General features: G+C 45.1%; 1 protein-coding gene across 7 annotated transcripts in view; it reads left to right on the plus strand.

The window, feature by feature from the left end:
• Positions 1-12,425, plus strand: part of PPFIBP1 (PPFIA binding protein 1) — a 119,585-nt gene that overhangs the window by 23,574 nt on the left and 83,586 nt on the right. For all 7 annotated transcript variants that reach the window (XM_055807250.1, XM_055807249.1, XM_055807253.1 and 4 more), the window contains exon 2: positions 9,763-9,836. The gene's annotated coding sequence lies outside the window, so the exon portion shown is untranslated. The remainder of the gene's footprint in view (positions 1-9,762; positions 9,837-12,425) is intronic.

Genomic DNA, 12,425 nt, shown 5'->3' on the forward strand with positions numbered 1-12,425 from the left:
TTTGTGTCTTGTTTATCTTGTGAGATGCTCTGCCTGCATCTTTTCTGTGTCTTGAACTGCATCCTTAGTATTTTCCCTGAGACAAAACCTGTTTTTTCTGTTGTTGCAAGACACAGACCTTTTTAAAGAAGAGGAGAGACCGAAAGCTAATGAACTTTTTCCTCTGAGGATAAAGCCCTCTAATTGTTACTGAAAAGGGTATTTAATGCTGATGGCAGTACCCTTACTTCCTCCTCAAAGTGATGTAATAGCTTGGTTGTAAAGGAGATTCTTGAATAAAATAAAACTAAACCAGAAAGGCTTGTGGAAGAGTGGGGAGGAGATACTTGCATTCTGCTTTTATGGTGCAGAAGCTTTCATTTCTAAGAACTAATGCATAAAACCTCCTGCTGTCTGTCTGCCAGTCACTAAGCGCAGGGAGGGAGTGGGGTGAACCTCACTTGGCACCGGTGGCTGTAGGACTTGCCCTGGGGTGGCTCAGCCCTGGCTGGGGGTGGATGTCCATCCTGGCTCTGCAGTGTGCTCCCCTTGCCTGTCCTGGCTGCTTGGCATCTCTCAGGGTAGTCATTGCTTCTTTCTGGCCCTCAGCGCTCCCCTTTTTCTGGAGCGAGGATAATTTGATTGTGCTCCTCATTCCCTTAATAGCTGTCCGGGTTTATGATACTGAGAGCTCCTTGGGCAGCAACATCACACGTAAGTTGCAAGTGATCTCCATTTGGCTCACAAGCTTTTGTTGCCTTTGTACTCCTTACAGACAGTACTGTTGGCCATCTTTCAGTAGTGCCCCTGGGTGCTTCCCTCCCCTCGCAAGAGCTTCGTGGGATGTGGTGTGCATTTCTCCTTTCCGGGGATGAAGAGGAAGGTGGCAGCGGCTTGTGGGTGACTGTTCTGGAGAGGGATCTTGCTTTCTGTTGCAGCTGTGACACTGTGGGTTGAGGTGGGGCTAGTCTGCCTCTGCTCTTCCCAAGCACGAGCTCAGCTGCTGCTGTGCTACTCCTGTCCCATCTGCCAGCTTGAAGGCATATTCCATTTGTGGGCCCAGTAGCATCCAGCATTATTTGTGGGTATCTGAAGATGAAACATGGCTTATGAACAGCTAACCCAGGTTGTGATAGGAGAATGGTGTGTTGTGAGCTTCCCAGGGTGTGGAAGCGGGGACAGGGAAAGGATGTCATCGTACTTGTAGGTGTGGAGATGGCGAGGAGCTGCCACCAACTATCCCTCAGGTAGCAGAGCCAACAAAGCCTAGCTCTTTATGATTTTGTTTCCCCTGTGTGCGTTAGCCTTCTGTACGCCATGACCTGTGATCCTTCTCTTTGGACCTCTTAATTTTCCTTGTCCCTTATCTCCAAATTGTCTTCTCCCTCCCTTTTTGTTTGTTCCATGGTTTCTCTCCAGTGTCTCCCATGTTGGCCCCACAGGAGTCAACATGGTGCTGGATGCCCACATGCAGATGTTGACAGAGTGGCTGTGGAGCCAAATAAAGCAGGGAGTTGCTGATTTCTTGCAGCAGAGTTTTTGACTCCATGTGAGGCTAATTTTGGATGTCTCCTCTACCTACATATTAATTTCTCCGAAAGACATAAGAATGTGACACCTTTTCGGATCTCTCTGCCTTCTGCCAAATGTGGTCAAAATTGACTAGCGAGTTGAAAATTTAATAGGGTGAGGACTGACAAACAACACTACCGCATAAATTTAATTTCCTTTAGAATCCAGGCCAAAAATATGTGGTGAGGGTTTTATTCTGCAATTGTGTGCTTTAAAACTGTGCGGAACAATGTGATTAGTAGAAATGGTATTTCAGGATTATTTGCAGCACATACGAAAATGTGACAGCTGAATCCTGATGTGTGCATGTATATTAGCACGTAACCAACTTAAAATGGCTGAAAGAATCGAAGTGTCTGCACAGAAAAATACCAAAATAAACATATAAAACTTACTTGTGAAGCTGGCAAATCATGTAGTTATGTTGATCCTAACTTCTAGTGTTTTTGACTCAAATCTTTTGACTATCTCTTCTTAACAACAACAAGGATGTTACTTTGTTCCTTTTCCTGGTAAGTGCTTTTGGTTTTTGCTGTTTGCATAGCTTCCACTCACTTCTCAGGTCAGGAAACACAGAGTTTGGATGCTTCATTAAAAGGATTTTGTAAGTTTGTGGTGTTGCAGAAGTTCCTTCTAGGATTGAACTTCAAAGCGAAGGATGCCTGTAACAATTCAGGATAATTGGAGGGTGGGCACCTTCCTGGGAAATGTTATAGCAAACCTTACATGTGAGCCCAATCTTTTTCTTCTAAGGAATGTTTTGTGCTTATTTCTAGTAGTGTTATGAAGACAGAAACCAGTGTGTGGCAACAACAGTCAGATTAAGAAGATGAAGAACACTGATAGAGCAGCTCCTTTTGCATTTGACAGAGGATACAAAGGTTGAAGGTGTCCCATAAACCTCCAACCAAGAGGCACATGGAGGCTTTTCTTGTTTTGCATGTGTAGAAGTTTAAGACCAAACTGGTGCCTGCGAGAGAGAGAGAAAACACTGATAATCTTCTCATGTTTGTTTAGCGATAGCAGTGTTACAACTCATTGTGATCATCTTACTGTAAAAAAAATAATAATAATAAAAAAAAAAAAATATCTTCGCTAGTGAAACTCTTGCAGCCTCCTGGCTTCCAGAACCAGGGCTGCTTGAGACACCAACTGGACATTGGTATTTACACAGGGACAGAAGTGATGCCTGAAGATGGCTGTCCACCCTGCGTGCTCTGGGTTTTCATGTGATTAACAGGATCAGTGACTTTAGTCACCTTGGTGTCAGCAAACTTGACATAACTGTGAAGGAAGCAGAATACTGACAAGACCAGTATTTGGTGGTATCAAATTCATGCTACAGAAAGTGTCTTGCAGGAGATTCAATTCTCCCCTATCTGATTGCACAGACTTCTTATCACACTGCTTCCATAACATGGGTGCTGAGGGCATGAGATCTTCAATTAAGTTCATTAAATAATCTTCCATGTCTTCCAGTCACTTCTACATCTTCCATCAACTGACGTCTGCATTTCCATAGATGATAAACTGCATAACCTGTTGCTTTGGCTTGTAGAACTAAAAACAAAGCGCTAGCTGACAGAAACTGCATGAGTGGTGCTCCAATATAAAATTACTCATAGATTAGTCATAAAGTTTTCCTTACATAAATCATGTCTAGTTTCACTTAAAATCTGATAAGTTAGTGATTTGAAAGCTTTTATTTAAACCTGCTGCAGTTTGGTTTTGCTACTGGTCTTAAAAGTACTTCATTAAATGGTCTGTCTGGTGTTATTCTTCTCTGACTCAGGAAATTATTTACATTTTATTACACTTCCAGAAAGTGCATCTTTGCTGTGGCAGTTGGCTGTGTTGTCTGTATCCACCAACACCAGTATGTTTATTCAGTGACATTTGTGCTTGTACATTGTTCAAATATACTGTTTTGTGGTAGGAGATACTGTTGTATGTGAGAACAGCTGCTTGGGTCACTGGAGTTGATGATTTGGTTAGTTTTGCTTGGGTCCCTTTAGTTTTGACTTTGGGTTTCCGTGTGTGCCAGACTCTCTGGTTTTGGATTGAAACTCAGTTTTTAAGCTCCAGGCTGGCACTTGCAGGATGGGCAACTACTCTTTCGGGTTTCAGCTGTGGGTATAGTAATGTCCAAACCAGGTTGGTTTGTTAATGTGGATGCTGCGTGTTTTTTGTCCACGTCAAAAGGTATGTAGCCTTCCAGAAACCAAAAATAAAAGAGGAGGGCTAACGCATCTGTGTTTTATGTATTTGTCTCAGTGCGGGTAGCCTGTCCCATTGTAAATAAGAGATCTGTTAAGTGGTCTGCAGCAGCAGCTGGAAAATGTATCCAGGGGCAGGATGATTTAAATGTGAGAGAGATTGTGTGTTTGTATTGGTGGGTGATACTTACTTGGTGTGGATAGATGATATGTACAAATGCAGGGAAATTATTCAAGCTGCAGCCTGGATTACTTCCATTCAGGTTCAAACCAGCCTTTGCCCAAAGGCCTTTTACAAAAAACTGTACTATTAGCATACCAAAATAAGACATGCATTGATGACTTTTTCCATGGAAAACCATTAGCTCCCCAAATCATTCAAACTGTTAATGTGTCTTCATTGCTTTGCTTGTTGGCTTTAAACTCTCTGTCCACCTTTCCAAAGGAAGGTAACTGGACATGTTCAGTTTGCGTTACTGACTTCCTTGGAAATGTACATGCTATTAATGTTCCTTCATAAATTTTTGAGTCAAGTTCTATCTAGTAGCTATTGATTCATTCTTTAAAGAGAAAAAACAGAGTCTATTAATGTAGACTAGAGCTAGAGTTCACAAGTATCAAATAAACTTCTCAAGCAAGAATCTTCTTGATGTAATTTTTTTTTTTTTTTAAAAAAGATGCTTTGTAATGCCCAGGATGACCTAGCTATTACTGCTGGAAAGGCTGAAAGTGCATGCTGGAAAGGCTGAAAGTGCATGGCCAAGTTCTGCAAAAATAATTTATAATTTATATAGATCTGGGGGAAGCTGAATAATGAGATTGCAGAAATGCCTGTGCATGCCTGGGCAAGGAGCTGTGTCTGCGTGGGAGCCTTCATGTGCATCTGCGTGAAGGCTCGGCGCAACTGCTGCAATTGCAGCTGGGCTTCTGGGAACAAGCATTTCAGTTGCAGGTGGAGGGTGCCTGGAAGAAGCTGAGGACTTGCTCATGTTGTGTTGTCCAAAGGTGGTGTGCGTGGCAGACAAGAGGTGAGCAGAGGAGGCTGCTTGCCAGCTTTCCTCCTGGCAGTCAAGCTGTGGAAAGAGGTGGCTGTCAGAAGAGATCCAAGCACTACTACCTTGAGAAAGCAGAGGCTTTTATATCCCCCACTCTGAAGTGGTGAGAGGTCAGGATGTGCATGGAGCTGCTGACCACCTGTTGTCAGATGTTTCCTGGAGAGGCAACTGTGACTCCTTTGAGCTGTCAGTGTTACAGGCAGCATCTGCTTCCATTGCAGGGCAGAGCAGTTTGTCTGAACCTTCACCACGGATTTCAAGAAACGCTCTCTGCCTGAGAAAGTACGGCCACTTTCTTTTGCACTGTCCCCTGCAGCAGGCTGAGCTTTGCTCACCAGCTGATGCTCTCCTGGGCAGCCACAACCCTTCTGCCCAGGTGCCTTGTTCCTGTGTGATTTCTTGGTGCTGAAAGTCCCAAGTCCATTGCCCAGATGACTTGCTCACCAGTCTGACCGTGTCCTCGAGGTGTAAACAATCTGATTACAAAACCTGGTAATCAAGCACGGCTGGCCCTCACAATTAATTCAGGCGTGTGTGTAGGAGGCTTAGCTCCTGGAGTGTTTTGGGATCAGAGGGAGTGGTGGGAGATAAATGAATACAGATGTCTTTGAGTACTGTTGCCTGTAGAATTTTCTTTTAAAAATGTGGGAAGAATGTCATTGCAGCTTTTTAATTGTAACACAAACATGCAGACATGAAGTAAATATGTCGGAAGGAGGAGTAATTTTAATTGTGCACTGACTACTTGGGTCCCATGTTACAGGGTAATTTTTTAGCTTTTAGTAGAGAGACTCAGATCTTATAACTCAAAGCTCCTCTTTATCAGAAATTATTAGGAAAAACAGATCTGTATTTTTATCTAATAAAGAACAAATTGAAATCAGATTATTTGCTTGCAGTACTCACATTCTTCCAAAAATGTTCCTGGAGCAAACCTTCTAGTGGGTGCAAAGCAAAGAAATAGTGCTGCAGCCTTCTTATTGTGTCCTGAAATGCAATGCAACGTGCATTTTTCAGTGTTTAGTCATGGGATTGTGTCCTGTTTTAATTAATACAGTGCATAATTGCATGCAGTTGTGCTTCTTGAGTTTGAAAAAGACATTGGTGGCTATTGTAGAAAACCTTTGATTGGAAAGGTAAAATAGTCTTGCTGAACAGGTAAGATTAGGGTTTGTGTTTTCTTCCTGGTTAAGAGATTGTAGTCTGGAAAGGACAACAAATTTCATGTTGTGCACCCCTCTTGTTTTGCCTTTATGTTTGTCTTGGCAGGGTTTTTTTGTTTGTTTTTGGTGGGTTTTTTTTTTTCCTTGGGGATACTGGAAAGGTTCCTCCAGGGCATCTATATTTTGTGATGTTCTCTGTATGAAAGCAAAAATCCAATTAACTTCTATCTCACCTGGTTTGCCTAGTCCTGCACTACTTAAATGATTTCTAAAAATCGACTCTTGATTATGAATGTGGTTTTCTGGGAGGTTGTTTTTTTGATACTGAAGTTGAACTTAGATTGAACTCGTTGGAGAGCTTAGCTCTTGCTATCGAGGATGAATAACTCCCGTCCCCCAGATGCCTAGCTGCCTGCATACCCTCTGATCAGGGCTTCATGGCACGTATCGTGTGTGACATAAGAGCAGCTATTCCCTAGGTTGCTGTTCTTGGATGATAATTTACCCTTCCAGCTAAACCATTAAAACTCCACCCTTCCCCAGAAGTCCCAACAAGTCCCTGTTTTCACCCAGTGTCCCTGAGCTCCAGCTTCCCTTGGGGGCTGGTAGCCTTCCAGGCATCCTATGCAGGTCGCAGGGTAAAGCCCCCTGGAGCTCTGTGTCCTGTTCAGCCAGGAGAAATACTGGGGTGAATGTCACAGCCAGCCCTATAGGAATTGTTTTTGAAAATAGTTTTCAGAGGTGAGGCTGTGCAAGAGAGGTTTCCTTAGCTCTAGGATTAGAGTCTGAGATTTCTGGGGAAGTGTCATGGTTTAACCCCAGCTGGCGACTGAGCCCCACGCAGCCACTTGCTTGCTCCCCCCCGGTGGGGTGGGGGAGAGGATCGGAAGGGTAGAAGGGGAAAACTCGAAGGTTGAGGTAAAGACAGTTTAATAGGTAAAGCAGAAGCCGTGCACGAAAGCAAGGCAAAGCAAGGAATTCATCCACCACTTCCCACCGGCAGGCAGGTGTTCAGCCATCTCCAGGAAAGCCGGGCTCCGTCATGGGTAATGGTGACTTGGGAAGACAAACGCCATCACTGCAAATGTCCCCCCCTTCCTTCTTCCCCCAACTTTATATGCTGAGCATGACATCATATGGAATATGGAATGTCCCTTTGGGTCAGTTGGGGTCAGCTGTCCTGGCCGTGTCCCCTCCCAACCCCTCGTGCACCCCCAGCCTCCTCACCTGTAGCATGGGGTGAGAGGCAGAAAAGGCCTTGGCTCTGTGTGAGCACTGCTCAGCCACAGCGAAGGCATCCCTGAATTATCAACATGGTTTTCATTACAAATCCAAAACATAGCCCCATACCAGCTACTATGAAGAAAATTAAGCCTCTCCCAGCCAAAACCAGCACAGGAAGTTCTGTAGTAAAAATTAAATTGAGTTTGAGGAAGGAGCGAAGCAGGGGGGATAGGAAATGTAGACCACTTCCCTAGCAGCCTTTGAAACAAACTGAATCCTTATGGTGACGAGGTAGGGACTAAGGCAGTTAGCTCACTTTTGAGAAATGCATGCTAGTGCTCCCTTCCTCATCAGACGGCGAGCAGCCGTACAGCGTGCCCGAGGTGTGGTCTGTGTATGTGTAACTGTGACTCTGTTGAGAAGGAAATGACTAAACTGTCTGTCAAACCACAGTAACAAAGAACATCTTTGATTTACCAGAATAGTCATGGTGGAGAGGCTCGGGAATAGCAGTGGTGCTGCCAGCGCCCACACTAGGAAGAGCAAATCAATCAGGGGTTGACGCTCGTGGGCAGCGTGGCTCTCTTGTCCTTAAAGGCGACATCGATGGAGGGAGGCCGACCAGGCAGGGGTGGCAGGGAGCCTTGTTCTGACAAGCTGCCAGGACTTCCCTGTGCTGGAGAAGACCATGAGGAGACTGGGGCTGGCTGCCTCTGCAGTGGGTGTGAAGAGGGGTGGACCAGCTGTGACCGAAGGTGGCTGGCTGGCCAACCAGCCCCATGCAGCGGGGCACAGGCTCGGAATCCCACTGATCCCGCGGCGCTCCACATCACATTCCCCTCTGCCCGACTGCTGCCTGTGGGTCCTGGCAGCCCAGGCAGTGGGACTCACAGGGATCCCGTTAATTTGTGAGCCTTGCCTGGCTCAGCTGGAGTCAGATATTTGTAATGAAGGGGAGAAGCTCTGTCTAATTATAGGTTTTCCATTTCAGCCCTTGGTATTACTTTAAGCAGACTTAAAATAACACTGTTAACTAACTTTTTTCCCCTAGCTTTGTAGTTTTGTATATGACATTCTGCAGTACCCTTTATAGAAACCTCAAATATTTTTTTTCCCCTCCTACCACATTTTGTCTCTTTTTCCATCTGACAGATGTTTTTTTCCTGTGTTGCACAGGGTTCAGTACATAATTATTCTGTTGCAATAGCCTGAAGCCCCAGTCCTGTGACAGAGTCTGCTTGCACAGACTCATATGTCCTGGTCATTTGTGTTCTGTGTAATTTTTTTCCCCACTGTTTTTGTTCAGTCTACTCTAAAAAACTACTCTGAGAAGCCATGAGCACCCAATCATTTGTGTGCCCCGAGACCATCTATTATAGTTCTTAATATTTAGACCTGAAAATGCCTTTTTTTCTCTCTTCTTTTTTTTTTTTTTCTTTTCTGTTCATCTCCCAGTCATGCATGGGCTGAATTCTCTCTGTTTTTGCACCTTCTGGATATTTGCAGTTGGTCTTTGTTGCCCCAAGTGAACAACCAATTTAGTCTGTGTCTCTTTAATACTATGTTATTCTTGAGCTGATTCTTTTCTTTATGATCATGTTGCTTGCTTGTCCTGTACTTCTGTTGATTTGGCAAGATCTGTTCCTGCTCTTGGTATGATTTTTGATCAGAGAGCAGCATCTCAGCATGCTGGCGCAGTGTCCCAGGTGGGGCTACACTGCAGTGTTCAAGGTTCAGTCCTCCTACCAGCTGTATTTCACTGAGCATTCATGTATGAATTACAGATTCTTAAGTCTCTTCTAACGGGAGTTCATGTAATTGCCTAGGTTTGGAAGTTTTTTGTTAGTAGTCTGGAGTTTTATTCCCCAAACTTCCCTTTTGCATTTCAAATTCAAAGTTAACCCAAGAACCTTCTCCCAGAGCAATTTTGTCAAGCTTCCCACACCCAGTAGCTCTTACTTTGACCACAATCTGTAGATGGGAGTATCCATGAATAAAACATAATGTCAAACCACAGTAACAGAGAACATCTTTGATTTACCAGAATAGTCATAGTAAAGACACTCAGGAATAGTGGTTGGGAATGAGCTGTAGGGTTGGTTCAGTGCTATGGGCCGCTCAACTTCCCCTGGCTTCACTTTATGCTCTCATCTCTAGCTGTTCAATGCCATGGGGTGTTTGTTTGGGATTTTTGGATACTGCAATAGTGAGAAGAAAGTCTTTCAAGGCATTATTTGCCACCTTTGTTTTGTGTTACACGTGTGTGATCAGCTGGGGAGGTGGAGGGCAGCCACAGGCCAACCATGTAATGCAGAAATACTGAGAAATAGTGTGGCTGGGAGTTACTTGGAATAAACAAGCTCATTTCCCCTTTGTACATCAGTTGTCATCCTTTAATCTCTCAATATTAGCTCTTTTTAATGCTGTTATGTACGTCATCCACTGTGCTTACTGTATCCTGTGTTGCTTGATGATAAACTTTTATAAGCCACCTCTGTTAAGACGCCTCAGGCTTTGTAGTGATTAATTAAAATTCTCAATTTCTCTTTTCAGTGTCAGAAGTTTATATGGATCAGTGGTACTTGCTCAAGTGACAGTGCAGATCTGCATTAAGTGTGCTCCTCTGGGTGAGTAATCTAACACACCGCATTGCTGATGTCTATTATCTACAAATCTGCTGTTTTTTGATTGATACCTTACACAACAGCTCCTTTAGGCTTTTATTTCAAATGTCATTAAAATTATGCTATGTACAGCTTCTAGCAGGAGTTGTAGAAGAATGTCATGCTGTTTCTGCTTCTATAGACATCCATTTATTCGGTATCTTTTAAAGGATAGCCATCACTTAACACAGTCTGAGCCACTGTTTAGATTCAGGAAGGCTTTTCACATTTTAAAGACAGTGGATTTGGAATTAACATATGGACTGTGGCAGAGTAGTGGAGTATATTTTGATTATCCAAGAAATAAAAGTGAAATGACCCCTGGAGCTGTTGTGTGGCTCAAGATGGGCTAAAGTAGTGCTAATGCTCCAGTACAAGGCCAGTTGCCATGCCAGCTTGATACAGCTGTGCTGTGTGTGTGCAGTTAATCTGACTCAACAGGTCTATGGCAGTGTGCAGAGGAACTGCCAAGAGCTTTCAGATTAGCGGGGCAAGTTTATGTGAAAACACATTCAGCAAAATAAAAAAGTAAAAAATTTGTCGCATTAGCCTGTGGAAATGGCCCAGTTTAGTTGACTTCAAGGAGTGGCATTTTGCATTCAGTCTAGACTCATTTGATCCGAGTAGCCTAGTGCATGTCAGAGCTGGCAGTCTTGTTTTGGGAATGGTTATCCCTCATCTACTTTGTTTTGGGTATTACAGTATGATCTAGCATGATTTAGCATCTCAGATTCCAGCTGGAGAGCTGGGTCAAATTGCTGTTTTTGCTCTTCAGCCACACACCCCGCAGCTGGGATGTGCTTGCCCCATAGACCACTGTTGAGATCCCAGCCGCTTGCTGGGTCTCTCCTGACTCACGCTGTTGCTATCTTTCCTGTTCCGTACAACCACTTGCAGAGACCAGTGTCTGCTAGCACACTGCATCCTTTGTCTTGGCTTGTTGCCCTCCAGCTGCTCTCATCTCCCAGCTGCTCATCGCTGGATGAGGAGTGCAGTCTTTGTACCATCCTCTCTGAGGTGGTGCCTGCTGGAGAAGCAAGCGTACCTCCCTTCCTGTGGCGCATTTACATAAGGCACATCTGGTCATTTATTTGTTCACCTGTCCAGGGCCCTCTTCTGTCCCACAGCTGTACTGGGCTTCTTGACTGCTGTCTCCATGCTTCGTGAGGCGGTCTACCCACTCCAGCTGGGCCTTGTTGCCTTTTTGTCTGCGCTTTCTGTGGTGGATGGGCTGGATCCCCCTCCTGTTCCTCTGCACATCGTGATGTTCCCTGTGCCGTCCCAGGGCCATTTGATAGGGTCAGTGGTGGCTGCTGTTTCCCACTGTTTAACAGCCTGTGACCCAAGGGAGTGCTTGCCTTGCAGCCCACAGGTTTGCTAACAGCCGCTGGGCTTTGGAAAGGGCAGCAAGGACCTCCTCTGCTGCCTGGGACCACCGGTGTGCTGTCACCAAGGGCTTGGGGCTTTTCTGGCTTTGGGTATTGCTGCTCCTTAGTGCTGTCCTGCATCCCCAGCCTTGGTTGGTGCAGGCCCACAGTATGTGAGGATTGGTGTCTTATTTGAAATATTATTTCCCTTCTACTCCCTTTTCCTCTCCATAGCCTTTGGAGCGCTTCTTCTTGGATCTCCAACCCTTCCCACATTAAATCACTGTGTGTGAGTTCTCTGTGGGATTCACAGGCTGCCCGAGGTCTTGCACTGGACCTGGAAAGAGGTGGATGTTGCTCCTTGTTTGTCAGGAACCCTAAACTCTAGTGCCAAATGCTTTTATTCCCTGGATTTTTAATCAGATGTCTGCTGGCTCTAGGAGTGGTTATCACCTATTGTGTCCCATCCTGGTCACATTTCTTCAGTTTTATTGCTGCTTATCAGAGTTGCTGTGATTACGCTTTAGCTGGCCCTGCACTCCAGCTGGATTTGGGTCTGTCGTGGCTGTAAAAACATCATTAGAAGTCCGATGTTGGCTGGCAGCCATGTTCTGCTGGATGTGTGTTTGGAGACTTTCAATTTGCTGGCATCACTGTGCAAATGTCTTGCCTTCGCTGGAAGTCTGCCCCTTCCCTCTCCAGATGCTGTGCTGGTTTCCTCTCCCTAAAAGCAGCAGAAGTTTTGGGACCTAAATCTGCTTTGTTTTCCGTCACTTGTGCTGTTGCTCCTGGGAAGGGGTGTGTGTCCATGTCCATCCCAGGCTGTAGTAGCAGCTGCTGAGTCCTTTTCTCTGTTTCTGTAGCTCCAGTACTGGTGTGTTTCTGGTATTTGGAGGCATGCTGTTCAAGTCAGACCCATTGCCCTCAGCAATCGGTCTGGAAAGCTGGAGCTGATTTCTCCAGCTGCTGCTTGCTTTCACCATTAAATAAATAAGAGCCTCTCCTAACAAGACGGCAAGAAATTCCTGTGCCTGACTGAGCGTTGACAGGAGCAGTGGGCTGTTTCAGACTGCTGTCTGCTGCTCCCAGCCAGGGGGAGGAACACGGACTTTCTTGCAGTGTTGCCCCAAGTTCAACCCAGATGTCTGAGCTCCAGTCTTGCCATGCAGAATGTGCTGATGTGTTT

Source organism: Falco peregrinus, chromosome 6, assembly GCF_023634155.1.
Source record: "Falco peregrinus isolate bFalPer1 chromosome 6, bFalPer1.pri, whole genome shotgun sequence".
In the NCBI taxonomy this organism is placed as follows: domain Eukaryota; kingdom Metazoa; phylum Chordata; class Aves; order Falconiformes; family Falconidae; genus Falco; species Falco peregrinus.